Source organism: Pyrus communis, chromosome 13 (assembly GCF_041283825.1).
Source record: "Pyrus communis isolate YQ-2024b chromosome 13, ASM4128382v1, whole genome shotgun sequence".
In the NCBI taxonomy this organism is placed as follows: domain Eukaryota; kingdom Viridiplantae; phylum Streptophyta; class Magnoliopsida; order Rosales; family Rosaceae; genus Pyrus; species Pyrus communis.
In genome coordinates, this window is record NC_142577.1 from 4,692,259 (window position 1) to 4,713,351 (window position 21,093).

The following is a 21,093-nucleotide window of genomic DNA, read 5'->3' on the forward strand; positions in this document are numbered from 1 at the left end:
GGCAGCATGCCAATTTGGATTTTGGACAGCCTGCAAAAAAGTGGTAGGTTCTTGGATGGCTGTTACGTTAGTGAAAAAAGCTTTATGGGTTAGAGATATGCGGTGGTAAGATAAGTAGTGAGAGAGAGGGTGAGAGGTACCTGAGGACTTGACCACGTTCGTGGAAGAGGAATGATCAGGTCTTGACGGGAGAGAAGTCTCGACATGAAAATCCTGCAAAAATGTGGAAATTTTGGTGGGGTGTGTACCTCAACGTGGTGTCGGTAGTGCAACAACCACGAGGCAGTCTGGGGTGGGGTTTGGAGGTGATGTGGCTGATGACTGTGGGGTTGTGATGTTGTTGTCGAGAGAGTTAGATGAAGATGGCATATGATTTGAAGTTGAGTCGGTGCGAAGTGGTGTAGCGGTGGAAGGTAAATGGTGCATAGGAAGTGAGGTATTGATGGAAGTTGGATGTTGCATGGGAACAAAGTGGGATTCGGTTGGACGTGCATGGGATGGCAAGATAGGAGACGTGTCAAAAGAGGAGGAGGGAGGTGCAACATCCATGTCAAAGTGTGATAGTGAAGAAGTGAGATTAGGCAAGGAACTAGGGGCAGCGGAAATATCTGAAGTGTGGTAGGGAAAATGGTCTTCAAAGAATGTTACATCCCGTGACACAAAAACCTTTTGAAGTGTGATATCAAACAACCTATAACCCTTTTGACCATAAGGATAACCAAGAAAGATACAACGACGTGCACGAGGGTCAAATTTTGAAGGTTTTTGTGCATGGGTGGACGCAAAACACAAACAACCAAAGACACGTGGGTGTGCGATTGATGAGATAGGCCGAAGTAAGGATGGCATCCCCCCAAAACCATTTAGGAAGATTGGCTTGAAATAGTAGGGCTCGAGCAACATTGAGCAAGTGTCGATGCTTGCGTTCAGCAACACCATTTTGTTGTGGTGTGTTGATGCAACTAGTTTGGTGAAGGATACCTTTGAGAGTATAAAATGTGTCAAGTTTGAACTCAGGACCATTGTTACTTCGAATCATTTTGACCTTAGTGTTGAATTGATTTTCTACCATGTGAATGAACTGAACAAGGAGATGTTTGGTATCAGATTTGTGTTTCATCAAATAAACCCATGTGCACTAGTATGATCATCTACAATGGTGAGAAAATATTTGGCACCTGAAATGGACGCAACTTGATAACCACCCCAAATATCAACATGTATTAATTCAAAACATGACTTAGTAGATATATAACTCAATGAAAATGGGGATCTTGTTTGTTTGGCCAATGGACAAATAAAACATTTATTTGAATCACAAGATTTATTGTGCAAAAAGGAAAATAACATCGACACTTTGTGTGATGGATGCCCAAGGCGTTGGTGCCAAAATGTAGAAGATAGGGTTATAACAGTGTTGCATGTTCCTTTCTTTGGTGGGTCGAGATAACAGAGTCCCTCCCGTTCAATTCCCGTCCCAATCATCTTCTCGAGCGTAGGTCCTGTATGGTACAAAATTGATTTAGAAAAATGGTGATGTATAAAGAATCATAGGCTAGTTTGCTAATGGATATTAAGTTTAATTGAAAAAATGGTACACATAAAACATTGTCAAGGATGAGATTGCGAGAGAAAACAACTTGTCCGACATGAGTGACCGTAGCAAGGGATCCGTTGGGTAACTCGACAATATGGTTTTCAACAGGTTTCGAGGATGTGAGGAAGTTAGGGCTACATACTATGTGGTCTGTTGCTCCACTATCCAAAATCGAAACTGTTTTCTGTCCATTACATATGAAAGAGAAGGCTTTACCTGAAAATTCTTCATGGTTTGAGGAATTACCCACTTGATTGGCGAAGGAAGAGGACTTGCTCTTGTTCAACAGTTGTAGAATCTGCTTGCAATCTTCTTGGGAGAAAGGGAAGTTTGGCATTATATCCCTTTTGTCAGTCGTCATGACTTGGTTGCCTTTAGAAGGGTGACCTTGTTCGACCTCAGCAGCCGCTTTCCGTTTACGACAAAAATCAAAGGTGAGACCCTTCCATCCACAAAATGTGCACTGTAGATGCGCCCGACAATTTTTGGTGGTGTGGTTCGTCTTGTTGCATTTTCCACTTTGAGGCCCATGATCCTCGGACTCGGCTTCTCGGCTTGTGGATTTCACGGCAAACACTGCTGCCTCTGGGTGGGCAGCACCTTTCCCATTAGAGACTTCCACTTGACGCTCATGATGAAGAACCAAAGAGTAAGCTTTGTTCATCGTGGGCAGTGGCTCGAGAAGAAGGGTGTTGCCACGAACAGTGGCATACGAGTCATTCAAACCCATGAGAAATTTCATGGTTTTCTGAGTCTTCACATAAGAAGCAATCTCCTTCTTTGTTTCACAATTACAAGGTGGGATTGAGCACAAGACGTCCTGTTCGTCCCAAAGACTCTTCAATCACGGTCATGGTGCCTTGTACACAATCGTGAATTTCGTTTTCTATATGAAAAAGTTGTACGATATTCACATGCGAAAATCTTTCTTGCAAATCAAGCCACATTTATCGAGCATCCTTACAATTGATAACGCTTCCTAAAATTTCCTTTGACATCGACCCTAATAGCCATGTCTTGACCAAATTGTTGCAACTCTTCATGTCTGTCATCACTTGGTTTCTTAACTATGCCATCAATGAGCCCAAGCTTGTTCTTGACCGTTAAGGCCATTGTCATGGACTGAACCCATGTACTATGATTATCTTCCACCAATGGCTGCGGTACAAGCACTGCACCAGGCTGGTCCGAATGGTGAAGGTAGAGTGGGTGGTTTGGATTTTCCCACTTTAGATGTGACTGTGTTTCTGATTTGTCACCCATGGCTACGTTGGCTTGGGTGGCGTGTTGTGTTTTGCTGTTTTTCCCAGATTAACCTGGCTCTGATACCATGTGAAGAAATGCAAAGTCTGAGTTTCTTGTTATTGATCGAATTAGGGTTACAATATTATATAGAGTCACCTATCAATTCGGATCCTACACTAAAGCCTATAAACAAGGCAGTCAAATACAAAACAAGTAAGTGAATAACAAATTAACTATTTACAATATTTACTTAATCAATCTAAGATTCATTCCTTAACACCTTCCCTCTCATTTTCACGCACTTGCAGGCTACATTGGCAATTCTTTTCAAGTCAGGAGACATTAACGCATATCAATAGATTTTCTGCCACTAAGAATCTTCACAAGTAAAACACCAAAACTATAAAAATCAGATTTGGTTGTAAGGTAATGTAGTCTGTAGTACTCAGGATCAAGATACCTTAGATCGTTCTAGCTGGTAGCTCCGCCAATGAGGAGCCACTGTTTGCAGGTTCCAGTAATGACAAACCAAAATCAGCCACCCAAGCTTGTGCTCCTCATCAATGAGAATGTTTGAAGACAATGTCTCGATGAATCACTGTTAGGCAAGCATACAGTATTCACAAACATTCGCAAATGTTTACATCCATTTATAAAGTTCATAAATTTTGAAATAAAGTATAAATTTTGAAATAAAGTGATACATCTTGGCTCTTTGTTATGTACATTTGCAGCTTCTCATGGATCAGTTGCTTCTTTGTTGTCAGCCACCGAAGAATTCTTGGGATGGATGCTGGATCAATCATCTTGCAAGAGTGAAATGGCTTCCTTAGTTGGGGAATTATTTCTTATGCCCACATCTGCACGTACACTGAACTAGTACTCAATCATAATTTAACCAAATTTAATACTCAATCAAAGCAACATATAGTACCTAAAAAGCATAACTAAACCCTTTGTAGCCCTATCCGAATCTCTGTCTCCTCTTACTTCCCCTGCCTTCTTCATTTTCTTCCTCCTCATCTCCTTCCACATCACCATCCACTCTTCCTCTCCCTATCCTAGAAGCAGCAAAAAAGAGGCTATCCTACAATTGTCCAAAGATATTGCACCCCATGGATAATTGTTGAACCTACCCATGTCGTCTATGAGGTCGAAGTAGTCTAGGTTCATAGCCACATTACTCTTCGCCCTTATCAAGACACCCTCGACGAACTATACCAGCCTAATCTTCAATGCTTCCCCTTCATTTTTTAATTCTTTAAAAGCCCTTTCAAGCTCGGCACAAGTCACCAAAACCTTTTTGCTACCTTTCTTTAGGGCAGTCTTCGCTTTACCTTTGCCCTACCTACCCTTACCCTTGCAACTCTCTCCAACAAAACCAAATTTCTTAGGCAAATACTTAGTGAAAAACCTGATGTTGGATGGCTTGACCTCTATATCATAGGGTTCGTCATAACGAAGCCTTGTAATGAGGCAAAAGTCCTTCTTTATGAACCGGGTCACCTCACAGCCAATTAAATACATGCCTCTAGGTCCTTCACCCATTCATTAGCCACTCTACAGAGTTACAATTGATGCACCAATTGGCCACTAAAGGCTAGTTTATCGATATTCTCTAAGTGTCCAAAGCATGACTCCTAGCACATGACTTGTTTGAGAAAGGTTGTTAACCCTTCCCCTTTACAATTCTTCCTCTCTTGTTGTTCGTTGAACCCTCTGAGTTGCCATCTCTTGTGCACACAACAATACAAGAATTCAACACGACAAATTCAACAATATATACCCTGATAACAGCCAAATTCAACAATGTATAACATTAACAACACCTATCAACAAGTTTTCATAACAATACATTTATAGTGAAAAAAGCTTCATGACGTAAGCAATATTAAGTTAATTCATAAAATTAAAAAAGATTTCATCAGGACAAATCATTCCCAACTCAACAATAGAACTTCAACAAAATAAAATTGAATGACCTATCCTTTATACACAACGTGCCAACACCATTTCATCAACCCACATCCTACCCAAATTTCCCAAAAATGTCCACCAATGTCAACTAATTTCATCAACCAACATGCATAATTAACCTTAAACATTAAATAAATTAATCAAATTTACATAAATACCAAAATTTATTTCTAGGGTTCTAAATTTCCAAATCACCAAATTTCAAATTTACTTTGAAAAATGAAGTATGAAGTTGACTACTGGGGAAGTAAGGACTCTGAAGCCAACTTCAATCAAGCAAGCACCACGTCTTTTCTGTGGAACCGACTGCACACGCTTATGCCATACTCGCTTGAATTTCAAAACTTCTGTGTGGAAGTGTAATGAGGCCGGAGACAACAAGCACAACACAACTACAATTGAATTTCGAACGGCAAGAAACATTTTGAACTGTAAACAGGTTTTCGACTGGAAAGATGTTTGAGGGCTTGGGGAGATAGAGAGTTTTGGGATGAGAAGAAAAATTTAAGATGGTAACTGTGGATGCAAATTAGGTTTTGGAGAAAATGAGTGGCTATATATAGGGGTGTGGCCAGCCCTATTAGGACAATTGGCCACATTTGGTTGATTTGTGGGATTGATTGCAAGATATTATGTAAAATAATATCTTGCAATTAGTTTTGTAATTAATCAATTAATTAGAAAATTAATCAATTGATTTTGGCAATTAATCCTAATTTGAAAAGAATGATTGGGAGTTACCTTGTGGGTGAGGATTTGATGAGGAGTGATGAAAGGGTTTAAAAGAATACCATTTTGATCACCTTTGACCTTGATTGAGCCGTTATTGTCCGTTGCATGCGCATGGGAATCCCAGTGTGTCTTGAGGGTAATTTTGTCTTCTTCACCCAAAAGTCCACGTGTCGCCTTTGTGATTTTCTTGATTATTTTTGGCTCCACAAATGTCCCCACACCTATTGGGTTGCTCGCAGGAAAGGGCAGTAGGTGTTGAGATCTCCAACTTTGATGCAAATTCCCCCTTGAACTTGGAATTCGATTCTTCTAGGAAAGGGAAATCAATCGTCTCTAAAGCCTATTTTAGCCTACCTTAAGTAGGGGATTAAATGAATTTCGGTGGGCAATTATTTATCCCTACAAGAAAGAGAGAAAACTAGAGGATATATGTTCCCCCCTCCCTTAGCACTCTTCTTTGCTTGCCCGTGCAAAGAATCGTCTTTCGTTGATTTCTTTGTCATCTCTGCGCTGCACCAATGTAAGAAAAACTTAATTTTCTTTGTTTTCTTCTTGGGTGGTGTTGTCACAGGGCAACTGTCAGGATGATGTAGCACGTTGGCTGGCAGGGGCTGAGGAGCTGGCGTGGCAAGGGTTAGAGCTTATGTTGCACGGTTTGACTGAAGCCAAGGGCTGAGGAAGTGGTGTAGGATGCCACGTCTGGGCTGTTTGCCAAAAATGAGGAAACTACTTGAGTTTGATTTCTTAGCTGCTATAGATGGATCAAACAAGGATGGAGCTGCCAAGATCGAAGTTGCTGAAGATAAAGTGAGCGCGAAGTAGCTGCTGCCCCCTAACCATTTGTTACTTAGCTGGTTTTCAAGTGTAGGATCTTTTGAGTTATGTGGCCTTCTCGCATTGGATATCTTACCCAGATGGGTGTCGAGGAATTAGTTTACCCTCTCGCACTGAAGAGCTTACCCATATGGGTGTCGGGGAAGTGGTTTACCCTATCGCACTGGAGAGCATACCCATATGGGTGTCAGAGAATTGGTTGACGCTCTCGCACTGCAGAGTAATTAGTTTAACCTCTCGCATTGGAGAGTTGACCTATATGAGTGTTGGGGAATTGGTTTACCCTCTCGCATTGGAGAGCAATTATTTTAACCTCTCACACCGGAGAACAAATTCATATGGGTGTCCGGGAATTGATTTACCCTCTTGCACTAGAGAGCAATTAATTTATCATCTCGCAGTGGAGAGCAGACCTAAATGGGTCTCGGGGAATTGGTTTACTCTCTGCACTGGAGAGCAATTAGTTTAACCTCTCGCACTGAGAGTAGACCTATATGGGTGTCCGGGAATAGGTTTACCTTCTGGCACTGGAAAGTAATTAGTTTAACCTCTCACACTGAGAGCAGATCCATATGGGTGTCCGGGAATTGGTTTACCCTTTCGCACTAGAGAGTAATTAGTTTATCCTTTCACATTGGAGAGTAGACCCAAATGGATGTCATGGAATTGGTTTACCTTCTCGCACTGGAAAATGAAAATGAAAATGTCCTAACAAAGAAGATGGTTAAGAATCATTCATCTCCAGAGGCACACACCTATTAATAGAATCAAGAACCTCATCAAAGGGTAAATAGCCATTGGACGATAACATATTTGAGAAATAATCTGTGACCATATGTTGAATATGTTCTAGACTTGTGCGCCATATACCCTGGGCATCAAACAGACCCTTTGTACAATTTTTTCGATTTCGATTTTAGGTTTTTGGTGGACGTATCTGCCATTCCTGTCTCCATTGCGTAGCCAAGGCACCTTTGAACATCGGCGCCAATATGCTTCCTCCTAAGAGATGAGGGAAATGAGTTTTTCATGAAGGCCACTCCCAAGTGCCCTAGAGTCTGGACTTGTGGGTTATTGAAAGAGTACCCCTAGTTGATCACTCACCAAATTCATCTAATCTTTCATCGAGGAGAGTGACCACTTCCGTTTCAATAGTTCATCATGAGTACCCAAAATTTTCTCATACACTCACCCTGCATCTGCATAAGTTTGGACCCCCCTGCTACCACTTGTTCAGAATCTTCACATTAGGCCAAGCCTCCTCAAAATGAAATTGTTTGTGTTTCCTTTTGTTCTACTCCTGGATTTGTGTGACCGCCAACAAGATGGGTAATTGATCAGATGTTAGAAGAGGAAGATGAGTTACCTTTGAGTGACTAAACACCATCCACCATGCCGAATTGGCTAGACATCGATCGAGGCAGCATTTTGTGATTGAGTTAGCCCAGGTAAACACATCCACGTTGAACCCCAAATCCACCAAGTTGTAGTGGCCCACAACATCTCGGAAACCCTACATCTGAGAAGTAGTACGAGACCAACCCCTTTCTTTTTCAGAAGCTAATAGGATTTCATTAAAATTGCCAAATATTACCCAAGGCAAAAAGCTTTGATCATGAAGTAATTGAACAAGATCCCATGATATATGGTGATCCGAAGAGGCTGCATAACCATATAAACCAGTAATTCTCCAAGGAAGGTTGTCGTCGAACACCCCTCTCTAAATTTCTGCATCAATATGGTGCTCATAAGAGTTTACAATTCGGACATGCAAATCATCCACCCAAAAGATTGCGAGATCTCCTAAACGAAAATGAATGACCAAAATCTAGTTTACGTTGCACAAACATAACCCTCTTACTATAGCACTTTGTTTCACATAGAAAGAGGATGTGGGAAACTTGTTGGAAATTTAAAATTTCCAATGCTTGAACTATTGGATCGTTCCCAAGTCCATAATAGTTCCAAGCTAGGCAGTTCATGGCGTCCAGTGGTGCTGCAAATCTGTAGCCTCCACTGATGAGTTGAAAACAAAAGGTGAGGAGGATAAAATTCGACCTCGTTTTGAAGTAGCCAAGCTAGCTTCTAGCAGTGGGTCGCCGTGCCATTTCTCACCAACCTTTAGGATAGTTGCCACAGGTCACCATGATTTGAAGCTGCGACGCCCACAAAATACGCTAGAAAGCAATTCGGTTTGCTGAGACAAAGGAGCAGTGAGTAGTACCTATAACCTGGTGAATGAAGGGACTTAAATTAAATGGATCCGAGTTCAAAATGGTGGGTAGGTTTTGGGGGAAGCCAACAGCAAGGCCCAAGTTGGGGAGTCTCAATTAGGCCAGTGGGTCCACAATTCATGGGCTCAGGATCATTAAAAAGCTCCCAGAGAGTACGGGGTCAGGCACGTGAACTAAAGACAAGGCATTATTAATGGGGCCAAGTTTGGTCTGGGTCATTGATTAACAAGTTTAAATCAAGAATAATTGGTGCCAAGTCAACGCGAGGATCTCCCATTTTCAAACCCAGATAAAATAGAGTGAAACCCTTAGAATCCTGCTGATTGAAGGAATGTCGTGATTAGAGACCAAAGCTTCCATATTCGGAATGCCACCATGAATGCTGGGATTTGAGGGAGGAGCTGGCGGAAAAACATCTTCTAGTGTTTGTTCATCGTCAGAGGGAACATCAAAGGCATCGTTTTAATCTAGTCTATACCGATGACCTCGCCAACTGCGTCTAATGGCCCTACGCACTTACCCCTGTAACCACGAGCCATAAAAAGCTTTAAAGGGATTGATAGTTCCTCCATCATAGCAATGACAACCTGACCCAATGTGATTGAAACACCCATATAAAAAGCAGTATGCATGGAGCTTTTCATAGAGCAAATCAACTTCTACCCTCTCACTATTAGGGAGACGAAGGAAGAGAACTCCACGAAGGGGTTGGAAAACATCTAGTCCCACTTTGACATGGAGAAAATCCCCCAAGCAGTCGCCATTCCTGTTCTGATCCACCTTCTGCGCATTTCCCTGACGACTTGCAATAAATTCAACCATCTTTGGTAGTTCAACCATCTTTGGTAACATATAAAGAAGTGGAAGGCCAAAAATATGGACCCAATACTACTCCGTTTGAAGCGGAATTTGTTGTCGAACATCCTCATCATGAACCACTGTAAGAATCAAAAGCATTTTCTTAAAGTTCCACAGGCCACCTTTTGTGCTTAGGAATCTAACGTGAAAGTTTTCTACATCAAACTAGTTCATCAATATTATCGTGCAATCAGGTTCTTTCAAAACAATGATTTTTATCTCGATATTTTTGCAGCCCTAATAGCATGAACATTCACTATAATGCATGACCCAACTTTACGTTTTTGGAATTTTAGATTCTACATAAATTGTGTATGCGTTATATCCATGATTGATTGAATTATGTAAATTGATATTGCCATGAATTGCATCATATATCTCCTCACGCATTAAATTATTTGATTAAATATGTAATTGAATTAAATTTATAATTTGGAATTAAGTTAAAAAAATGAAAATTAGGATTTTTCCATGAAACCCACCCCGTGAGCCGCGGGCTTCTAAGCCACGTCACGTCGAGCCACCAGCCTCAGGCCTGCAGCCTGTGTGGCTGATCGAGCCGCGAGACCATGAAGCCAGATTCATACACTTTTGGTTTGAAACCCAGAAAAAAAAGTGACGCCTTATATGGCATATTCTCCCTCATAGGTGGGCTTATAGCCCAATCCTTACCTTCGGGTTCTCGTCTTGACGACATGAAGAACGTCCCTCGATGAATTTTGCTTGAGATTCGTTTTGAATCTCATTGGTTTCTTCAAAATTCTGATTCAATTTTTTTAGGGTTTTCTAAAACATTGAGAGTTTTCACTCTTCATTCACCCTTATAGGTCACCAACGAACCCATGGTTCTTTTACTGTGATTTTTATGCCACGACACAACCACCTGAAGCAGTGGCACTAGTCCTCTTCTCCAGTGAAATTCACCTAGCTAGCACTGGGTCTCTAGTTCGAAACCCAAGCCACTTGGGCTTGGCCTGTTCTCGATGAGCACCAGCCAGTTGGGCTTTGAAGCTCTTCTCGACCCAACACCGGCCGTTTTGGCCAAGGTGTTCTTGTGTGCCGCACCATAGAAGAACCCAGCCCCACATGGCTATCCTAGTTCCTATGCTCCGCATTGCACCAGATCCCAACCCAGGTGTTGGTGTATCTGTGTCTACGTTGCACAAGATCCTAGCCCATGTGTTGGTGTATCTATGTACGCATCTCACCAAATCAGAGCCCTTCACGGGCCTCTGTTTTTGGACTTGCGCCTCCAACCCACTTAATTTGTGATGCTGGGCCTACCTGCATGCTAGGCTCGGGCCCAATCTAGCCTAGTTTTTTAGCCTGGACCATAGCACCAATTTGGTCAACCCACTTGTGGGTTTTGGTCCTTGTTTTTGGGCACTAAGCTTAATTTATTTATTTTTAAACAATTGGAGTTTTATAATTTTCACCCATACTTTAATTTTGGCCCGAAATCCAAATAATTAATTCAATTATTATAAGAAACCTGAAGTTCTACTTGCATATTTCTGTATATATATTTATGTTTGTCTGCAGGAACATATGAACTTGAAGTTCATAATTCTTTTGAAACCTAAAGTTCTAGAAACATGCCTTATTTGAAAATCTAAAGTTTTCCCTTTAAAAATATTACCCATGAAAACTTGAAGTTTTTTCATTTAAATTTAAACCAATAAATGTCTATTAGAACCTAAATGTGTCTACTCCTATGTGAATGGATTGATTTTTTCTCCATTACACTAACCACATTCTTGTCCATTTATTTTGTGATAGGGACATGTTGAATTTGAACAAACTCGACTTCACCATTTTAGAGGTTTTGGAAGAAACTACCTTAAGTGGGTCTAAGATGTGAAGCTCCACCTCACCGCAAAAAATTTGCATCCCGCCATTAAAGATGAGACGGATAACTTGGTTGGCAAAGTTAAGAAAACCACTACCATGATCTTCCTTCGAAGATACATTCATGATGCATTGGAAACCGAGTACCTTGTTGAGGAAGATCCACAAGCACTTTGGGTCGCTTTGGCTAATCGCTTTGATCACCAAAATTACATCTTCTTGCCTGAAGCAAGACATGACTAGCAGCACCTACACTTCCAAGACTTTAAGTTTGTGAATGAAGATCATTATGAAGTTTGTCGAATACGATCGTTTCTCAAGTGTTGTAACGAGAACTAGACTGAAGATGATCTTTTGGAGAAGACCTATTCGACCTTCTCTGTCACTAATATTGTCCTGTAGCAACAATATAGGGCTCATAAGTTCACTAAGTTTTCGGATTTGATCTCTGTTTTACTTCTCTCTGAAAAACATAAACAGTTGTTGTTGAAAAATTATTAAACTTGACCTACTAGGGCGACTGCTGTGCCTGATGCACATTATAAAACAAACCAACACCCAAAATGCTAGCATAGGTGTGGCAGGGGCAGCTAGAAGCCACCTTGTCAAGGTCAACAGAGCCAAGGCCCATCTAAGGGAGGAAACCGAGCCCAGAAATGCCGTAACCTCGCTTCCAAGGCCCCAAACTTCAATAACAAGGGCAAACCACCTGAAACCATGGATGCAGACATGTGCTACAATTGTGGTTCCAAGGACCTGGTCTTACAGTTTCCGTGCTCCCTAGAAGGTTGTACCTGAACATCATTCTCGTCATAAGAGGTTTGAATCAAACTTTATGCAAGTGGATGAACTGGAGAGTACCAAGATGGAGCTTTCTGACTTTCAAGAGGCTATCACCCCTATGGAAGATTAGAATCTTAGACATAAACTATTTTTAGTTGAATTTATAACACCTAGGGCCGAATTCCACCTAGTGGTCGACGGCCTGTACCCCCCCCCCCCCCCGGCCTGGGTTTTTGGTTTAATTTTGCACAATTGTCCTTTATGTTTGGATTATTTGTTGGTGATTTGTTTTTTAGATATTAAGTTTTTAATTAAGTACCACCCTTGAATACTTAAATTATTTTCAATGCATATTTGTTTTAGAACTTTTATGCATGTGACCAATTTCAAATTAATTTTTATTTCTAGGTATGACTAGTGGGAAAGTTAGTTGTTTGGCAGATAGTGCAACCACACACACCGTTTTGCGTGAATGCATCTATGTCACTAACTTCATACCTAAGAATGCACCAAATAATGTTGTCCAATGGTACAATCTTGAACATTGATGAGGCACTTTATTCTCCACGCTCCGGAACAACATCGTTGAGTTTCAAGGACATTAGAGTTAATAATTACCACGCTGAAACCTATGTAGAAAACAGAGTTGAATTTATATGCATAACTTCCTATGAATATGGCCAGAAACGTATTCTTAAGAAGATGGAGCATACCTTGAGTGGTCTAAAGGAAATATTTGGGAAAACTAGTTCATTTGAGCAACATCTATGCATGCAATTAACAACTAAAAGGTGGAATCACGCTTGTATGCACTTAAAAACAAAACTTTAGCATGAAATTCAAAGCCTAGTAGTTATGGTGAACCAAGACTCAACTTAAGATCTAAGAGAAAAAGGTGAGATTTCTTTATACCTTTGAAGCACCTCTTTGCTTAGCAAAGGTTAATCACCCATATGAGAGAGGGCCTTCATTCCTTACTTCTTAGCTCCATGGATTTCTTGGAGGAGGATGGATGAATGGATTCTCCAGGTTCCGAAAATAGAGAACGTCTAAGTCTCCACACCAAGGAGAGCATTGATGAAGAGATGAGTGACCTAGGATAGATGCTAGTAATCTCTTCCTAGGGTGACCGGCCTTCAATAGAGAAGAGGGAGCTTTTGTGTTCTCTTCTCTTCCCTTAGAAAACCCTAATGATGAAAATGTTATAAAGTCCTTTATATAGTCCCTTCAACTAAGTGACCTAAAAAAAAAAAAACAAAACCCATTCCTTCTCTATATGGCCGCCTCCTTGTGCCTTTGGGCTGTTTGGGCCCTTTTGAGTTTTTAGTCACTAAGTTGTCATACAACCTATGTTAATGGGCTTGACGTTCAAATCCCATTGGGCCTTGAGGCCCAAAACTAACCCGAGGTCTATAACGAACTTATTCGTTTGATTAATTAACATATTAATTAATCATAGCCATAAACAATTAAACCAATTAATTATCCTTACTCATCTCCATGGTTTCTTCAATCTCTACCTTACTCGGTGCACGATTCATTAGGTTCCTTTTAGCGAGGCAATGGGCGATTAGAACTCTTCAAATCGATTGTGAATTGAAACTTACTTTCAATTTTCCCTTTGGTGATTATGCACCTTTAGGGCTTCCACAAACCATGAGCGACACCTAGTAGTATGTCATGGCTACCCAAGCTAATCAGAAGAGGTGGATAACCTATTCATTTTAGGATTACAATGCTATACGGTCTTTCTCTAATACAATACTCTTGACCACATTGTTTGTTTTGATAATTTATTCATGTCTATTATCCAATGTGATTCTCTAATACAATACTCTTGCCAGAGATTCTTAATCATATCATAGAGTATTCTCCCTCAAATGGTTTGAAGGTTAGAGATCCCTTGTTGTGCATTCATTGACCTCCATGGCTAAGTGGCTTGACCCCAACTATATCGTGGACACCCTCTAACAGAGTGACTTTGAAATTGTCAAAGATCAAGGTCCTAACCACAAGATAACTATGATGCCTCAGGTCAAAGGACTACTTTGCATTATCCTAACCATGAGTTCTCGTGTGACATGAGTATGAGAACTCCTTGTTGATCGTGTTTAGTGGACTCATTCTCTATTGAGCACCTATATGCTTGTCTTGGTGTCAGTCACACAAATGTCCCAAGACCAGTCACTCTCTCTAAGAGAAGACATAACATGTACTGATCTTAACGAACTGCCAATGCCTAGTTGGCAATCCTATGTTTAGGAACTTTTAGGATATGTATATGAAAGAGAATGGTACTGATCTTAATGAACTGCCAATGCCTAGTTGGCAATCCTATGTTCAGGAACTTTTAGGATATGTATATGAAAGAGAATGGTCTCATGAATCTAACTTCTTTAGATGATATTCTCCCAATTACATATTCCTTGGACTTATCCTTTAAGCATATAACATTTATATAAGACGACTTCAAACAATAATCTTTGCCCTGTATATTAAACTAGATTAGTTTAACACGTGAAATGTCTGTAATATATCATCATATGATTGGCTATAGGGCATATTTCCAACAATCTCCCACTTGCAGTAGAGCCATTCAGCTTAGTCATCAATGACGATACCTCTTCTGAATTCATTTCAAAAATGGTTGAGTAGTAAGCCTAGACAATGGATATCTATATGTTAACTATAGAAGCAACCTTGAGAATAAGGACATCACCATTATACATGATTCTTAATCATGTGGTTCAGTCTCTCATTTGAGTTCGGATCTTGATGAGACCTTGATTCCCTGGCTTGAGCTATTGCCCCATTAGTGTCGTAGTGTCAGTACACTAAGGACACTTTCTGGTTGGAACCGAATGTAGAGTTCATAAATGAACTTTCCCATCCAAACAACATTGTTGTAAGTTTCTATATGGCGATATATTTTGCATGCACGATGGAGCACACCAAAGTCATTATTTATAACGTTTCCACCCAAATATCTCTTTAGTCATAATAAAAAGATATCATATTATCTCTTCATTCATAATGTAGAGACATCCAATGATGGATATGATATTGGATTCATAATGTAGAGACTTCCATTGCGTTAATCTAATTCTTCCTCATTCTTGAGGAATCTATCCTTTAGTATTTCTTAAATACTTAAGGACGCACTTGACAGTTGCCATGGTTCTGATCCTAGGCTTGTACTGATATCATCTTGTACCGATCTTGGTATAACTCATATCTACATTTTTCATACAATATGAAATACGTAAATCACCTTTCTGCGTATGCATAAAGGATTCTATTCATGCATTATGCTTCTTTGGGAGTCAAAAAGGTACATTCCCTTTTAGAAGAGCAATTTCTCAGTTTGACTAGAATTGTCCTTTCATTTGAAGTTTGTTATTCAAAAAACTTCCTACATTTGTCATCTATCAATAGGGATTTAGATAATCCAATTATATCTTGAAATCTATCATTATAGATTTCCATCCCATGTATATAGACTATGTCTCCCATATACATTCTATCGTTATAGAATGTTTAAAGTCATAACTTTAACAAAGAAGAATTCCTAAAATTAATATATCATATATATATGTTCAAATTTAGGAATATGATTAACTCCCACTAATCTTTTGTAAACCTAGTAAACAAAAGATTCATTTACATCTTATGAGGAATCAAACGATTTGATCTTTCTCTCATAAGATGCTTATAGCTCTCACTAGCTTGCTAAGATTCATGATGGATGGATCTCTACAAGTTACAAGTCTTGTAATTCCTAGTCTTAGACATATATTATCAATAGTATCTTGATAATGGTTTCAGAAACCCATATTATGTCCAAAAATTGAATCACATTTTAGTTGTGGTTAGTAATCTTCGAATTAACAGAAACCAAGACTACATCAAATATGGTTTCTTCCCAGTCAACCAATCTCTTTGATTGTAGTCATCTTAAGCTACCAATTAGCTATGAAGGTTTCACTATTTCGGGTCAAATGGTGCTATACCATTTCCTTGAATATATGTCGCATATACACTCAATGTAGTCATAAGGATTTTCATTCTTTTTTCTTTTGAATTAAGAGGTGTAACTCTATGACATAGTCATAAAGTTCAAACCATTCAACTGAGATGGCTTATAGATCCTTCTTGACTACAGATTTGTTGATTATCATCTTGTCTCTCAAAGAACCCATTCTTTGAATTCTATCTCGCGTTCATTTGCTTTATCTTAGGCAAATCCTATTGTAAGATTACAATGAACTACCCAACAAACAACATTTGTTAGTTGTTAGTGATATCCAAAAGTTAATTTAAGGATATCCCACAAGATTGTTCTCAAACCAATATTGCTTATTAGCACACAACCACAAATCTGAACACGATTAAGACTTGTTTTTCTTTCCAACTACATCCTATGGAGTCATGAAAATTTTGGAAGATCTTCTAATTGACAATCATATTGTCTTAGAAGTATTTATCCCATATATGGGTATTTGATGCTACTTGATATCTTTCAAGGAAACTCTTCTCCAGTGTTATTTTTCCTTGGATCAAATCTAAGGAGGTAAATACTTTAGATGTCTTACTCATCAACTTAGATTCTTGAATTCTTTGAAACCTTTTGCGAAGTATTCAGACTTGTGTTTATTCAAAATAAACGGTCCAACCGAGAGCGATCTTCGGTGAATGTCATACAACATGAGTAGTATTATGTTGTGGACAAGTGCCACTAACATCTAAGTGAATTAACCTCAACAACTTTGTGATTTTTTTGTTCTTTTCAAAAGAATAAAGATTTGAACATTTCGCCTCTATACAATTTTAACAAGAGGGCATTGGATCTGGATCTTACGATCCAAAGCATCCATGTACGACCAACTTGTAATTTATGTTTTAGAGGTGTCACAACTCCGTGGGATTAGTCACTACCTTGCAACCTTTTGGGTTTTAAGCATCGTTATATTCTAAACAGTTAACTCTACCACATCATCTCTACTATAGAGACAATCAATTAGATTACAATAATCCAATCATTCATAAAGAACAATGTTTTATCAAACAAAACATCCATCCATCTCTTATAATGACGGAATTAAGTTCCTTATTCAAATTGGAATGTAAAGACAATCTTTGATTTTCCAATTTCTTTGGTAGTTGAAATGAGGAAGTAAGTACTATTTGCTTTTGCTGAGATCTATATTTTATTCACATTCCAAATGTGAAGTACTTTCTCTTCTCTCATTAATCTTCTACTTTTTATTAGCGACACTTTTACAACGATTGTAAAACAAAGTTACTAATACGAAATCAAGCATTCAAGTAGAAGAACCAACTATTTTGAATTATCCAAGAACAATTTACAACACCTTCGAAAGGTGTGTTCTTGACACTTGCAAGACATTTCTTGCAAATACCACTTCCAAAGTCCATCCTTTCATAAAGAAAGTTTGTTCCCTTGGAGTTATTTTGCCTTCTTCATTTGACTTCTCCATTGACTACAATAGTCATGGTCCCTTAAACTCCCACTATCTCTCTTGAAACTTATTTCAATTGTGTTATTATACACATCAAACAATTTGGAGAGCATGCGGTTATTGTTCCCTATAAAGTTTAAAATAAACTTAGTGAACCAATTGGATAGGGAGACAAAGGTGAAGTCCTTGCCTAGTTTCCGTCTCCTGAAGTGGTTTAACACTTCAACACTCAATGATTAAAAAATCATCATAAGTCCATTTTGATGGACAATTTTTGTCAATCAACCATTATGTTCTAAGGATGATTACAAACTTTCAAGAATTGTTCAAGGCAACTCTCATTTCTTCATACGACAATTTGTAAATGGAGAATCATGGCACATAAGGTGTCCATGCCCTTGTGCTTACTTCTTAAGTTCATTGTTCATTTAACATAGAAACAAGCACTAGTGTTTGTGTTAACTAAGGGTTGTTCAAAGCAACTCTTATTTCTTCATATAACAATTTGTAAGTGAAGAGTTATGTCACTAAAAGTGTCCATGTGTTTGTGCTAATCTTCTCAAGTTCCTTTGTTCATACAACAAAGGAATAAGCACTTGTTGTTTGTGTTGTCCACTTTATGATAGACTTATCTAACATGTTCTTCCAATGATACGTTATCAATAGGAAGATTGTGAGGATGAGACTACTTAGGTACATTACAATCAAATCAAGACAATCCATGGGATTGTGGCACCAAGTATGGAAACTAAAGCCTTCGGCTTTTCTTTATCAAGTTTTGGATAGCGTTTGCAAATATATCGGCAAACAAATACATAACGAATATAAATTGATTGATTTTAAGTCATTTGATCCAGGTCTTCAAATCAAATAGCACCACCCACTATTTTTGGCGAATTCCATATCCCTCATTGGAATTCGAGAGTTTTGGGAGGCTCACTGCTACCAAGCCCACCTTACAATTATATGATGTTGGCTAGCGTTAATAATAATGAGAGAGTACACTTACTCATTTACATCTCATGTAAGTACCCATCTAGTTTGGCCTATAGAGAATGATGCCTCATAATTATATCATGTTGACGTCATTGCATTTAGTCAAGTCATTCCCACTGTGCCAGTTCGTGTAGGGGTTCAAGCATAGCCTCAGAATTATATCACAGTAGCTAAACTCGTTGCCTACCTCACTTCATCATGTATGTATATAGACTTCTCCTGAGTGTAAGCACATACTTTGACCTTCCCCATTATAGGGTGAAGATGGTGTATGAGTCACAAACGATCAGACCCTACCACAGTGGAAGGCCACGAAAGAGTGTTCAAAGCACTCTCACGCTTGTCAACTTAATAATGGTTTGGTTGAGGATTTCTAGGTCTCATCATATATAAGCATGCATTTTAATCTCATTAAAACAATTTGGTCCCATTGCAACTATTGGTCCATGTGATTGATTTAGTAGTATATGATACTCCCACTATGCTTGTTAAACCGTTTTTAAAGCAAGAGTATATGGTACTAATAACATAAGCTTTGCATTCATTGATAGACTATATAGTTGCCTTAGGGCCTTAGGATGACTATGAACCTTTGATTCGATCCAACATAAGCCTAGTGTTGGATCTTGGTCTAGGGATGGTGATTGATTTTAGTTATGCGTTTAATCACATTAAGGCATGTTTTTTTATTGGGCATTAGACCCTACTACTCCAATTTCACGCTATCAAATAAAACAAGAAAGGAGTACTTCAAAGTAAAGAATAGCTTATGCTCTTTTACAACATTTGATCAAAACAAATTACTTTAAAGTAAAGAAGAGCTTATGCTTTTTTACAACATTTGATTATATCAATTTACAACCAAAATCTTATCTACACATTCCCATGGTTCAAGCAAATGTGAGAGACGGCCTTTCACATAGCTCAATTATCATAGGCTTAGGTTCATAATCACCCTTTCTTTAATTAATTAACACTTTAACTAATTAAACTTGAATGCAACATTGTCATTTGGTTTTTGTATCCATAGAATTGATTTAGATAGAGCTAAATGAAATAAAAATACTATTCTCATTTAAAGATACAAAACTATTTTGTTCTCAACTAATTTGGGCCAAAATTGCAATAACCTCAACTTTTGGGCTATATAGCAAAAAAAAACTTTTGAGGTCACTTTGTAAAAACACAAAAGTCCACTACTTCATGTAATTACAACTAGAACCCAAAAATTTCAACAAATGCAAAAACTTTTTAAAAGGAGCAAAATTTTTGTCCTTTAGTGATTTTGGGCCTTTATGTAGAAACGTAAACTTTCGGGTCAAAGTGCAAATACATAAAAGTATCAAAACTTTATGTAATTGCATAAAAGCCTCAATAGTACCCTACTTGTAGGGTGGCCGGTTTTAGGTGAGAAGGAGTGAGGGTTGGTTTTTGTTGAAAATTCAAAATCTTAAAGTGTATTGAATAAGTGAAAGGTATGGGTTGAAAAGTTGATTGCCATGGTTGAAAAGTTTGATTGGTATGGGTTGAAAGATATAGGTAAGATGTAGCATTTATCAAATAATAAAACACAAATCATCCATCACAAATCAATAACAAACCAAAACTCTATGAAAAACAACAAACACATTGAATCAAAACACCAAACATTTTTGTTATTTGCAAGAACATAAAAAGAACAATGAAGAACATCCATGAAAACCCATAAGAGCCCTATGAACATTTTTTGTCACATCCCGGCCCGAGCCCCACCACATCCCGAGCTTGACTCTGCTGTAGCACAATATTGTCCGCTTTAGGCCCCGACCATGCCCTCATGGTTTTGTTTCTGGGAACTCACACAAGAACTTCCCAGTGGGTCACCCATCCTGGGATTGCTCTCGCACGAAATCGCTTAACTTTGGAGTTCCGATGGAACCCGAAGCCATATAAGGTTTACAGGATCCACTCCCCTTGACAATGTGGGATGTTACAATTCACTTGCCTTAAGGGCCCAACACACTTCTAGCAAAGGATTGGCTCTGATGCCACATTGTCACATCCCGGCCCGAGCCCCACCACATACCGGGCTCAACTCTGCCGTAACACGATATTGTTTACTTTAGGCCCCGACCATGCCCTCATGATTTTTTTTCTGGGAACTCACACGAGAGCTTCCTAGTGGGTCACCCATCCTAAGATTGCTCTCGCACGAACTCACTTAACTTTGGAGTTCCGATGGAACCCGAACCCAGTGAGCTCCTAAAAAGCCTCGTGCTAGGTAGAGATGGGAATAAACATATAAGGTTTACAGGATCCACTCCCTTGGGCTATGTGGGATGTTACATTTTTCAACCAAAGACACCCCAAAAACTCTCAAACTTAAGGGAAATAACATATTACCATACTAGGGTACTTAGGGGTTCCAAAAGTCACTGTAAAACACTTTTAACAAGGCAAACATGAACCCAAAAATCCACCCTTCGGATTTGGCCGAATTTCCCCATTAACATAGCACCAAATTTTAGCT

At 39.0% G+C, this 21,093-nt stretch overlaps 1 pseudogene; it reads right to left on the reverse strand.

Annotated features, from left to right (window-relative positions):
* Positions 1-1,465: 1,465 nt before the first annotated feature.
* Positions 1,466-2,544, reverse strand: LOC148691637 (uncharacterized; annotated as a pseudogene).
* Positions 2,545-21,093: the final 18,549 nt, after the last annotated feature.